The sequence below is a fragment of the Spermophilus citellus genome, assembly GCF_964194105.1.
Source record: "Spermophilus citellus genome assembly, chromosome: 10".
NCBI lineage: Eukaryota > Metazoa > Chordata > Mammalia > Rodentia > Sciuridae > Spermophilus > Spermophilus citellus.
In genome coordinates, this window is record NC_138197.1 from 2007055 (window position 1) to 2019239 (window position 12185).

Below are 12185 nucleotides of genomic sequence, written 5' to 3' on the forward strand. Positions count from 1 at the left end.
CGAGACACCACCAGTACGACCCATACATATGCATGAGTTCAGCCATCTGCAGAAATAAACCAAAAGATTGTCAGTGTGACAGAAGAGATTGGGAACATTCAAAACTCCAATCAAGGGGACCAGGGTATAATTTCAAAGAAACAAAACTCAACTGTGATTGTAATTGAGAAAAAAAAAAAGAAATCCTAATCAAATTGTATTGTACCCAGTTTAAGAACAGACTCCGGGACACAAAAAGAGTGGTTGACCTGGAGCATGGAGAGGGCATCCCACAGACCTGCCAGTACCTGTCCAGCTGTGTCCTGATGGGAGAGACATCTAGGCAGGTATTGTCTGCCATGGTGCAAGACTGGCACCTCAGACCTCCCCAGGGCTACCACAGACAAGGAGGAGGAACTCAACAGCTGTGCTCTGGAACTCCCAGCCCTGAAGCACCCAGAGCAGCTGCCCCCTAATGAATACCACATTCTGATCTTTGCTGAACATATCATTAAAATAAATTTGCCTTTGCTGGAACACAGCTGTCCTGTGTTAAATACCCCAAAGACTCTCTCAAATACCTGTACTTCTCTCTGCCATGACTGCACAGCTACTAAGCAACCTTCTGATGATAATTCTCCTTCCCTGACTAAATGAGAAAAGGTTCACAAATGACATATATATATAAATATCAGCCACCATCATTAAATATGCCCAGTGACAGATGTGTACAATCCAGTGTAATCATCAGTCTCTTTTGAGCATAACTGGTTCCAGTAAATTCCTAGGTCAGATTCCAAGTCAAGTCACCCTGCTGTCCGGCTGAGGACTGACCCTCTAATGAGTTGACCACTCTTAAGCTTCTCAGGGACCCATCAACTGGCTCTCTACTGCTATCTTCACGTGACAACTTGGAAGTATGAATTCGTTAACTTTGAAATCGTTATCTCACAACAACTCTTCTATCACAGAATATCTAGGGGACAAGCAAGCAGGTAATTTTTACCTGCACCTGCTGTGGTCGAACACTTCCTAGTGTGACACAGGAAGAGAAAGAACTTACAAGTAAGGGGGAGGGTTTTTGAGGATGCACACAAACCAGAAGTTATTCTCTCCCCACTTAAAGCCAGAGGGATCCAAGAAGCCCATCCCCACAGAACAGGAAAAGTTGGTTGTACACTGCCACAAACATGTAGCTGCAATATTACACAGCAGGTGTTTGCAGAAGGCATTTACAAAATGGGGGAAAAAATCTCTCCAGAATCTAAGCTTTGGTGTGGAACATTTTATTAGCTTCATATTGTTACTATAATAAATTATCTCAAATTCAGTTGCTTAAAGCAACACACATTTATTATGTTACAGTGCCAGTAGTCAGAAGTCCAAAATCAGTCTCACTGGCCTAAAGTGAGCTAGATCGGTTCTTCTGGAAGCTCTGAGGGAGATTCTCTTTCCATTTTCTATGGCTGGAGGCTGCCTGCATGCCTCAGATGGTGGCCTCTGCCTAGCCTCACTTTAACTTCTGGTTTCCTTCATCACATTTCCTGCTTCTGACTGATCCTGTAATTACTGTAATTACACTGATCCTATCTGGAAATCCTAGCATACCTTCCCATCTCAAAACCCTATTCACATCTCCAAAGTGCTTTTCTACCCTATAAGGTAACACATTCACAGGCTCCAGGAATTCAGGTGTGGTCATTTTGGGGAATCATTATTTATCCTACCATACATATATCATAGCTTGGGTGGGAACAGGAATAAATGATGTGATTGAAGTACAAGTGATAAGCCTGAAGGACCGGATGGTCTGAGTGGCTGCATTCTCACAGAGAGCTCTTGGCACCTTGGCTACGGGCTCTGACTTGGAAAGAAGACACATGCTTAAAGCGGGCTGGCATGAATCAGTGTGGGACAGGTCACTACAGGATAATAGCAGGGACTAATGCAATGCCCAGGACTGGCACAACATAAGGAAAGCATTCTAAGTGAGCTGATGAACACTCCTGACCCCAGCCAGATCCAAATTTTACCAGGTAATTAATACCAGAAGCTCATCGAGTATGTTTAGGATCTTTGTGGTTTTATTTCACAAAATATAAACTAGTCGACAATTGTATTCGACATGATGCTGACTTGCCCCTCTTTTTTGGCCTTTATAAAATCCTGGGTAGATACCTCCTTCAGATCTTATTAAGCTTGTAACTGACCAGAGGGTATAATTTAAGCTGGTAGCCACTGTGCCATGGTCTAGGATAGGTAGCTTAGGCTCATAACCTGACTTAGCTCTGTGGACAATGCCTCTCCTTCCAATGTCAGGCATGCTGAGAGTCCCTCATTAGCCCAGAAGGCTCCCAGCCCACTTTACCATAAGTCTGTAAATAAAGATCTCATATCAAGATCTAATATCAAGCTTGGCTTCCAACCAGGGCCTATCTGAATACAGACATGTCCTCTTTTTAGCCGTGTGACCATGAACAGTTTACTTACCTTTTGTGAACCTTGGTTTTATCATTTATAAAATATAATCTGTACCTTGAAGGTTATGATTGTAATAGATAAAATAGAAGGGAAATATGGAAGCATCCCATTCAAGAAATAGCTGTCAATATGATTTCCTCATGTGTGAAACAAGAATACTGACATACACAGAACTTTTGTAAAAATTAAGCGGGGAACCACCTGACACAGCACGTGGAACATAGAAGATGCTCAGTACTGATTCATTCCCGATCCCCTCTTCACTAAATCCCCACATCATGCATTGAGTTATGAAAGAATTATCAGCTCCAGAAATTTTCTGACAAAAGACAACCTTTGACCTGAGCTGCTCCTCCACCCCACCCTGTCCTTCTCCCATCAGCTTGTAGGCAGAGACACATCTTTCAGATGAGCTCACCATGCTCCACTGCCCCTGGAGCCTATCCCTAAGGAGACAGGGCACCCAGTGGCAATGGATTGGGACAAAGGTATGCAGGAAGATGTCCATATTGAACTGCTCATGAAAGGATCCTGTAACAGAAATACAGTTTTAACAAGCTCAAGAGGAAAAATCTAAGGTGGAGATTTTGTTGACTAATACAAAAGCAATGTCCAGTAGGCATATCTGATGAATATGACTGGATCTAGGTACTTAAAAGATCTTGTCAAGACTTGTGCCATGCTGTGTCCCTTGCCTTTGCTTCCATCTACTCTTTTTTACTCTCTCAAGTAATTACCTCTGAGTATGGCTTCCAGCTTAGCCAATTCAGCAGACAGAAGGAGCCTCTTTCTCAATAGTTCCAACAAAACCTCTGGGCCAGAATTCACTGGCCCATCTTGGGCCAAGTGACCAATCCTATACCCATCACTGAGCAAGAGGGCTGGACTATCCATCTGGCAAGGGTTAGGGGATGTGCCCCCCTGGGAGCCAGAGGGTATGTATGTTAGAGGGACTGAGAGAAAGCTCCCACCTGAACTCATAGACTGGGATTTGGTGAGGAGTAGTTTGCCAAAGAAAAAACTGCAGTACTAAAATTGGAAAAAGCAGAAGTAGGTACTAGGGAAATAAAAATTTTCCAGAAAACCTAAGCGATAGGGGATGACAACTTGAGGTTGTCAGGCCAAGACAGCAGGCCCTGGAGATGGGAGAAAAGAATCTTGAAATCCACGATTTATTGATGGGATCATTGTGTGGGTCTTCGCCCAAGTGCTGGCCACACTGAAAATGACCACATATTCCTGACTCCACGCATCTTATCCCCATCCATCCTTAATCCCTGGAAGCTCTGCAGTTCCTACGGGGTTACTGATTTCCCTTCTTATAAGAAACTTTATCAAAGGCCTCTAGAAAGACTAAATAAATTATAACCTCCAGTCTCTTTTATCCACTGCTTTATTTTTAAGGACTTGTGACAGGTTCCAGAGGCGTGCCGCTCCACAGGTGTGCCCCCTCGTTCCATCCAAAGCCCTCCCATCCTGGTGACTCCAGTGATTCCTGTTTGCCTCACTCATCCCCCTTACAATGGAGGAGGAATTTTGTCTTCTCTCTGTAGCTCCCGAGAAGAAGCCATCGCCCTTTCTTCAGCCTCTGCAAAGTACGATCAACGTGGCTTAAATTAAAAGCAAAGTTCAGACATGCCCACCCATAACTGTACAAAACCTACTTTCAGGATGAGGTGATTATGAACCAAATTGGCAACATAGCCCAGAATGTTGGTACTTAACTGGTCACATGTTAAAAATCACTCAGGATATATATATATTTTAATAACCATGCCTGAACTTCACCCTAAACCAATTAAATATAAATCTCCAAGGTAAGTGCCCATGTTCTGGATTTTCTTTTAAATGTGCAGTGGAGTTGAGAATAACTGCATGGGCGATGTGGGGGGTCTCAGGGCATTAGATCCAGGTCAGCATTTCTAATTCCTCTGAAGGTTTGTGTCATCTGGGAAGAGACATCTGCAGAAGTCTGTAGAACTGAATGTCCCATTCATTGTCTCTTGAGCACCTAAGGATGATGATCTTATGAATTAAAGAATCCTGAGGTCAACTCTAAAGGAGGTCAAATCTCCTGAGAGAAAAAGAAACTGTCACAAAGGAGGTTGATGACTGATAAAGAAAGTTTGGGGCTGGGGTTGTGGCTTAGAGGTAGACCAAGTGTGGGGCACTGAGTTGGATCCTCAGCACCACATAAAAATAAAATAAAGATATTGTGTCCACCTATAACTAAAATATAAATATAAAAAAAGTAAGTTTGTCACCAAAAAGAAAAAAGTTCAGATCCACTGGGCACAGTTGGCAAGACCTCGCGGTGACAGCGTGTCCTGGTATTCTTGTTCATGGATGCTCACTTGCTATGTGCTCTGGGATAAATCTGCCATCCTCCCCTGCCAAGTTTACCCACTTAACGCATGGTATGGCCTTCTTGGCATTTGAAAGATTCTTTAAAGAAACAAAAGACCTTAGCCATCATCTAAAATTAACTGCCGATCTATAATAACTGAATGAAAGAACAGCTCAAGTCGTTAATGGGACAGAGGAGCCTGTCCTAATAAACACTCCCTTCCGTGGCTTTCATCCTATTATTTAAAGACACAGGAGACAGAAATGCACCAGACTAGGGGGAAAGTAAGTTACAACTCCCTTTCTGTGCTGCAGACACGCTTAGAAAAGTGAATTGATCAGAAGTACTCAGAACAGAAATACATTCCGGGGAAGTTAGAGATTGCCCAACTGTGAAGAAAGGTAAAACCCCACGAGCTTTCAAAAACCATTCCAGATCTACAGATGCTTTTTTCTCGTGTTGTCAAAATGTTCTTTTTTGTTGCAGAGAAACAGGAAATCATAACAGGAAGTGAGGCGGACACGATAGTGTTAACCATTGCAAAGCCCCTTAATAATGCATACTGGTACCTAAAAGCCAAACTAAAATGTCCAATGAGGAAGACTGGAGTCATGGCCGACATACCAAAGCATCTTGGCATCATTCTTCCTAAGTCCCCAGATATCCTAAGATGAGTAGCTGAGAAGGTGACTTCATGTGACCTCCATTATCAGAAGAAGAGAACCTGAAAGGTGGCTGCTTTGTTCCTGCTAGGCCTGTGCATCTAGCTCTAGGGACCAATGCTCCCTTAATCCTGGAGAGAACAGTTAGCTACTGAGGTCCTCTGTGTGCATTTATCTGAGATGGAGAACAGGCAATTCATTCCATAATTTAAAGTCAAATACCAATGTTCAGACATCCTTCTTTAGAGACAGTTAACCTCCTAGATTTGTTAAAACAATGGTTAGCTATTCCTTTCTTCCTTCTTCTTCACTCTTTCAGGAAGCATATATTACAATTCTATTTGTGCCAGACTTAACACTGTACAAGCCTGTAACCAACAGGCATTGCCTTCATTCAAGGAGTGGAGAACAGTTGGGATGAAAGAAGACACAGGGTGGAAAGGGAAGGGAACCTAGCCCAGATTTGAGGGGTAGAGTCAGAAGATGCTTTCTGAAAGTGTCAACTGAGCTGAATATTGAAGAAATGAAGAACCCAATGAAGAAATTGGGGAAAGTTCATTTTGGAAGGAAGAACTTATGCAAAGTCAAAGGGGTGTCCATCCAATCAGAAAGAGCATCTTAAGCATCCCAAATAGGGCTGGAGAGTGAGGAATTTAAAGAGAAAGAGAGGGAGATGGGGTGGACAAGAGGGGTAGACCCAATCATGAAGGGTTGCTGCTGGCTGTTCCAGAGTTTGGATTTGACACTACGCTAATGTGGAGTCACTGGTGGCTTTAAGCAGGGTACAGTAAATAGCCAAGAGCAGCTAAATGAAGGATGGATTAGAAAATGGAGAGAAAGGAAATGCAGAGGTCAGTTAGGAGCTAGCTCAGTAGAGTAGAACTAGAAAAAACAGGGATCCCAAAGATAGGAGTTAGGAGGGTAGGGCTCAGCGACCCACTGGACATGAAGGGCACAGGACCTGGGATGAGTGCATCTCCTAGAATATGGTGAATGGTGAGGAAACATCTCCCTGCAGGAGGTAAGGTTTCTGGGGAGAGGGTGAGGGCTTCGGCTTTAGTACAGCTGCAACAGGTCACTGTCAGCGGTTGAATTTGTAAATCCATATTCCAAACAACCTCATGATCATTTCTTTGGGTCTGTGGAAGGCAGGGTTTCATCAGCTCAGATTATATCATCATTGTCTTTGTCTTATAAGGTGACCCATGAAGAACCCTAACAGATGTGGAAGACAGGTCAGCTCTGCCGTTTTCTGGCTATTCACTTGTATTTATGTGTGTGTGTATGAATACCAGGAGTGTTTTTTAATTATTTTTTTTGTTTTAATTAGTAATATGTGACAGTAGAATGCATTTGACTTTGATATATCATACATAGATGGGATATGATTTCTCACTTTTATTAGTGTACATGTTACAGAATCATATTGGTCATGTAGTCACAAATATGTATACAGAAATAATGTCTGTTTCATTTTACTATCTCTCCTATCCCTACATTCCCTCCCCTCCCCTCCTATTACTTCCCTCTACCTAATCTAAGGTAATGCTATTTTTCTCTAGTGCCCCCTGCCTTATTGTGAATTAGCATCTGCATATTAGAGAAAACATTCGGCCTTTGGGTTTGTGAGATTGGCTTATTTTGCTTAGCACGATATTCTCCAACTCCAAACATTTACTGGAGAATGCCATAATTTCACTTTTCTTTAAAGCTGAGTAATATTCCATTATATATATATAATGGAATATTATAATAATATTATATATTAAAAATATTATTATATATATCACATTTTCTTTATCCATTCATCTATTGAGGGACACCGAGGTTGGTTCCATAGTTTAGCTATTATGAATTGAGCCGCTATAAACATTGACATGACTGCATTACTATGCTGATTTTCAGTCCTTTGGGTACAAACTGAGGAGTGGGATAGCTGGGTCAAATGATGGTTCCATTCCTCATTTTCTGAGTAATCTCCATACTGCTTTCCATAGTGGTTGCATCAATTTGCAGTCCCACCAGCAATGTATGAGTGTATCTTTCCCCCCACATCCTTGTAAACATTTATTGTTGTCTGTATTCTTGATGATTGCCATTCTTACAGGAGTGAGATGAAATCTTAGAATAGTTTTGATTTGCATTTCTCTAATTGCTAGAGATGTTGAACACTTTTTCATGTATTTGTTAATTGATTATTTGGTTTTTTTTTTTGGTGCTTATCTTGTTGAGCTCTTTATATACCCCAGAGATTAGAGCTCTATCTGCTGTGTAAGGAATAAAAATTTGTTCCCAGGATGTAGGCTTCCTGTTCACATCACAGATTATTTCTTTTGCTGAGAAAAAACTTTTTAGTTTGAATCCATCCCATTTGTTGATTCTTGTTTTTAATTCTTGTGCTATAGGTGTCTTGTTAAGGAAGTTGGGGCCTAACCCCAAGTGATGGAGATTAGGGCCTACTTTTTCTTCTATTAGACACAGAGTCTCTGGTTTAATTCCTAGATCCTTGATCCATTTTGGGTCGACTTTTGTGCATGGTGAGACATAGGGATTCAATTTCATTTTGTTGCATATTTCAGTTTTCCCAGCACCATTTGTTGAAGATGCTACCCTTTCTCCAGTGCATGCTTTGGGCACCTTTGTCTAATATAAGGTAGTTGTAATTTTGTAGATTTGTCTCTGTGTCCTCTATTCTGTACCATTGGTCTACCAGCCTGTTTTGGTGCCAGTACCATGCTGTTTTTGTTACTATCGCTCTGTAGTATAGTTTAAGGTCTGGTATAGTGATACCACCTGGAACAGGATTTTTTTTTTATGCATCAGTGTGTTAAAGACAATGATCTATGCGTGATGTTTTGCATTTTTGTAATTTTTTTATGTCTATATATTTTTTCTCTTTGTTTGTATTCTTCCACTTTCTTGTCTATTTTCTTGGATTTTTTTCCCAACTTTTCTCCACCCAACAGCCAATCTCTGTTGGCTCTTCTTCCACTTTTCCTGTAAAGTTTTACTTCTAGCTTCTCTCTTCCTCCCTCATGAACATTGCATACTACACTACTTCTGTTCTCTCATCCACCATTTGAAATTGTAAACCATTTTAACAAATTTTCTGTTTATAGTATAGGTAGTTATTGAACTCATCATTTTGGTTTAATAGGAGAAAGCAGTAGATGCCTTAGTGGGAGCTTTTGTGTTTAAGGCTATACTTTGTGTACACTGGCTGCTGTTGATATTGGTCTTACCAGTAAAGGTGAAGTGCTAGAAACCTTCAGGGATGCTATAGGTCTACAGCATAGAATTTTTGCTGCCTTAGATTCATACTTCTAGATAGGAAAACACACTAACAACATGAAAAAACAAGAGAATAAAGCACCCCAAACAAACCAAGATGCTTCAACCACAGAAACCACTGATAGAACAGTAGAAGAAATGTCCAAGAAGGAGTTCAGATTATACATAGTTAAATTGATATGTGAAGTAAAGGACAGTATAAGGAGTGAAATCAAAGAAAAAATACAGAAAGTCAAATGCCACTTCAATAAAGAGTTAGAGATCATGAAAAAAAAATTTAAAAACAAGCAGAAATCCTCGAAATGAAGGAATCAGTGAACCAAATTATAAATTCAATAGAAAGCATCACCAAGAGACTAGATCACTTGAAAGACAGAACCTCAGTCAATGAAGACAAAATATATAATCTTGAAAGTAGAGTTGCCCATGCAAAGAAGATGGTAAGAAACTATGAACAGAACATCCAAGAATTATGAGATAACATGAAAAGACCAAATTTTAGAATTATCAGAATAGATGAAGGAGCAGAGATACAAAATCTTTTCAATTATATAATAGCAGAAAATTTCCCAAACCTAAAGAATGGAATGGAAAATCAAATACAAGAGAATTATAGGACCCCCAAACTACAGCAGACCCACACCAAGACACATTATAATGAGAATGATTAACACACAGAATAAAGATAAAATCTTAAAGGCTGTGAGAGAAAACAATCAAATTATGTACAGGGGGAAACTAATTTGTATCTCAACTGATTTCTCAACCCAGACCCTCAAAGTTAGGAGGTCCTGGAATAATATATTTCAAGCTCTGAAAGAAAACAGATGCCAACCAAGAATTTTATATCCAGCAAACTTAAGTTTCAGATTGGAAACTGAAATTAAACCCTTCCATGATAAACAAAAATTAAAAGAATGCACAACGAGAAAGCCTACACTACAGAGCATTCTCAACAAAATATTCCATGAGGATGAAGTTAAAAAAAACAGTGAAAACCAGCGAAGGGAGAATCTACACTAAAGGGACATTCAACCCAATGAGAAACCAAGACAAATCAAAAACCAGAAATAAATCAAAATGACAGGGAATACAAATCATATCTTAATAATGACCTTCAATGTTAACAGCCTAAACTCATCAACCAAAAGATATAGATTGGCAGATTGGATTAAAAAGCAAGACCCAACAATATGCTGACTTTAAAAGTCTCACCTCGTGGGCAAAGACATTCACAGGCTGAAGGTGAAAGGATGGGAAAAAAATCTTATATCTTCATATGGACTATGTAAACAAGCAGGGGTTTCCATTCTCATCTCAGATAAAGTAGATTTCAAACCAAAGTTAATCAGAAGAGACAAAGAAGAACATTTCATACTTCTTAATGGAAGTATATATAAGCAGAACCTAACAATTATAAATATTTATGCCTGAAACAATGGAGCATCTAGGTACATCAAACAAACCCTTCTCAATTTCAAGAGTCAAATAGACCACAATCCAATTAATACTGGGTGATTTTAACACACCTCTCTCACAACTAGACAGATCTTCCAAACAAAAACTAAATAAGGAAACTATAGAACTAAATAATACAGTCAAGAATTTAGACTTGAAGATTAGCATGGCCCCTGCACAAGGATGACACGCAAATTCGTGAAGCGTTCCATATTTTTTTGATATAATGAGAGCAAGTATGAACAGAGCAGGGAGGAAGAGTAGGAAGAAAAGAGTAACATTAAACAGAGACTTGAGATGGGAGGGAAAGGGAGAGAAAAGGGAAATTGCATGGAAATGAAGGGAGACCCTCATTGCTAAACAAAATTACATATAAGAGGTTGTGAGGGGAATGGGAAAATAAACAAAGAGAGAAATGAATTACAGTAGAGGGGGTAGAGAGAGAAGATGGGAGGGGAGGGGAGGGGGGATAGTAGGGGATAGGAAAGGTAGCAGAATACAACAATTACTATTAGTGCATTATGTAAAATTGTGGATGTGTAACTGACGTGATTCTGCAATCTGCATTTGGGGTAAAATTGGGAGTTCATAACCCACTTCAATCTAATGTATGAAATATAATATGTCAAGAGCTTTGTAATGTTGTGAACAACCAAAAAAAATGTAAAAAAAATAAATAAATAAACATTGAAAAAGAAAAAAAAAGAATTTAGACTTAACAGACATGTATAGAATATAGAATATTTCATCCATCAATAAGCAAATATACTTTCTTCTCAGAAGCACATGGCTTCTTCTCTAAAATAGTCCATATCTTATGTCACAAAGAGAATCTTAGTAAATACAAAACACAGAGATAATACCTGTATTCCATCAGACCATAATGGAATGAAATTAGAAATCAATGATAAAGTAAAAATTACAAGCTACTGTAACAAATGAAGTCTAAATAATACACTATTGAATGATGAATGGATAGTAGAAGAAATCAAAGATGAAATAAAAGAATTCTTAAAGGAAAATGAGAACACTGATAAAACATATAAAAATCTCTGGAACACTATTAAGGCAGTACTAAGAGGAAGGTTTATTGCATTGAGTGCATTCATTTTAAAAAAGTCAATAAATAAATGACTAAATACTACATCTCAAAGCCCTAGGAAAAAAAGAACAAATCAACACTAAAAGCAGTAGAAAATAGAAAATAATTAAAATCAGAGCTGAAATAAGTGAAATTTAAATAAAAGAAATAATTGAAAAAGTAGACAAAAAAGTTGGTTCCTTGAAAAAATAAATATAGATAAACCCCTGGCTATGATAACAAAAAGAAAAAGAGAGAAAACTCAAATTACCAAAATACAAGATGAAGAAGGAAATATCACAACAGAGACGTCTGAAATAATACGGAAGATAATTGGAAACTATTTTGAAAATTTATACTATAATATAATCGAAAATATTGAAGACATCAACAAATTTCTAGAGATATATGACCTACCCAAACTGAATGAGGAGGTCATACACAATTTAAGCAGATCAATTTCAAGTAATGAAATAGAAAATGCCATCAAAAGCTACCAACTAAAAAAAGCCCAGGACCAGATGGATTCTCAGCCAAGTTTTACAAAACTTCCAAAGAAGAATTAACAGCAATACTACTCAAAGTATTCCATGAAATAGAAAATGAGGGAACCCTTCCAAACTCATCCTATGAGGCTAATATCACCCTGATACAAAAACCAGACAAAAACACATCAAGGAAAGAAAACTTCAGACCAATATCCCTGATGAACATAGATGCAAAAAATTCCCAATAAAATTATGGCAAATCTCATACAAAAACATATTAAAAATATAGTGCACCATGATCAAGTGGGATTCATCCCAGGGATGCAGGGTTTGTTCAACATACGGAAATCAATAAACATAATTCATCATATTAATAGACTTAAAAACAAGAATCATAT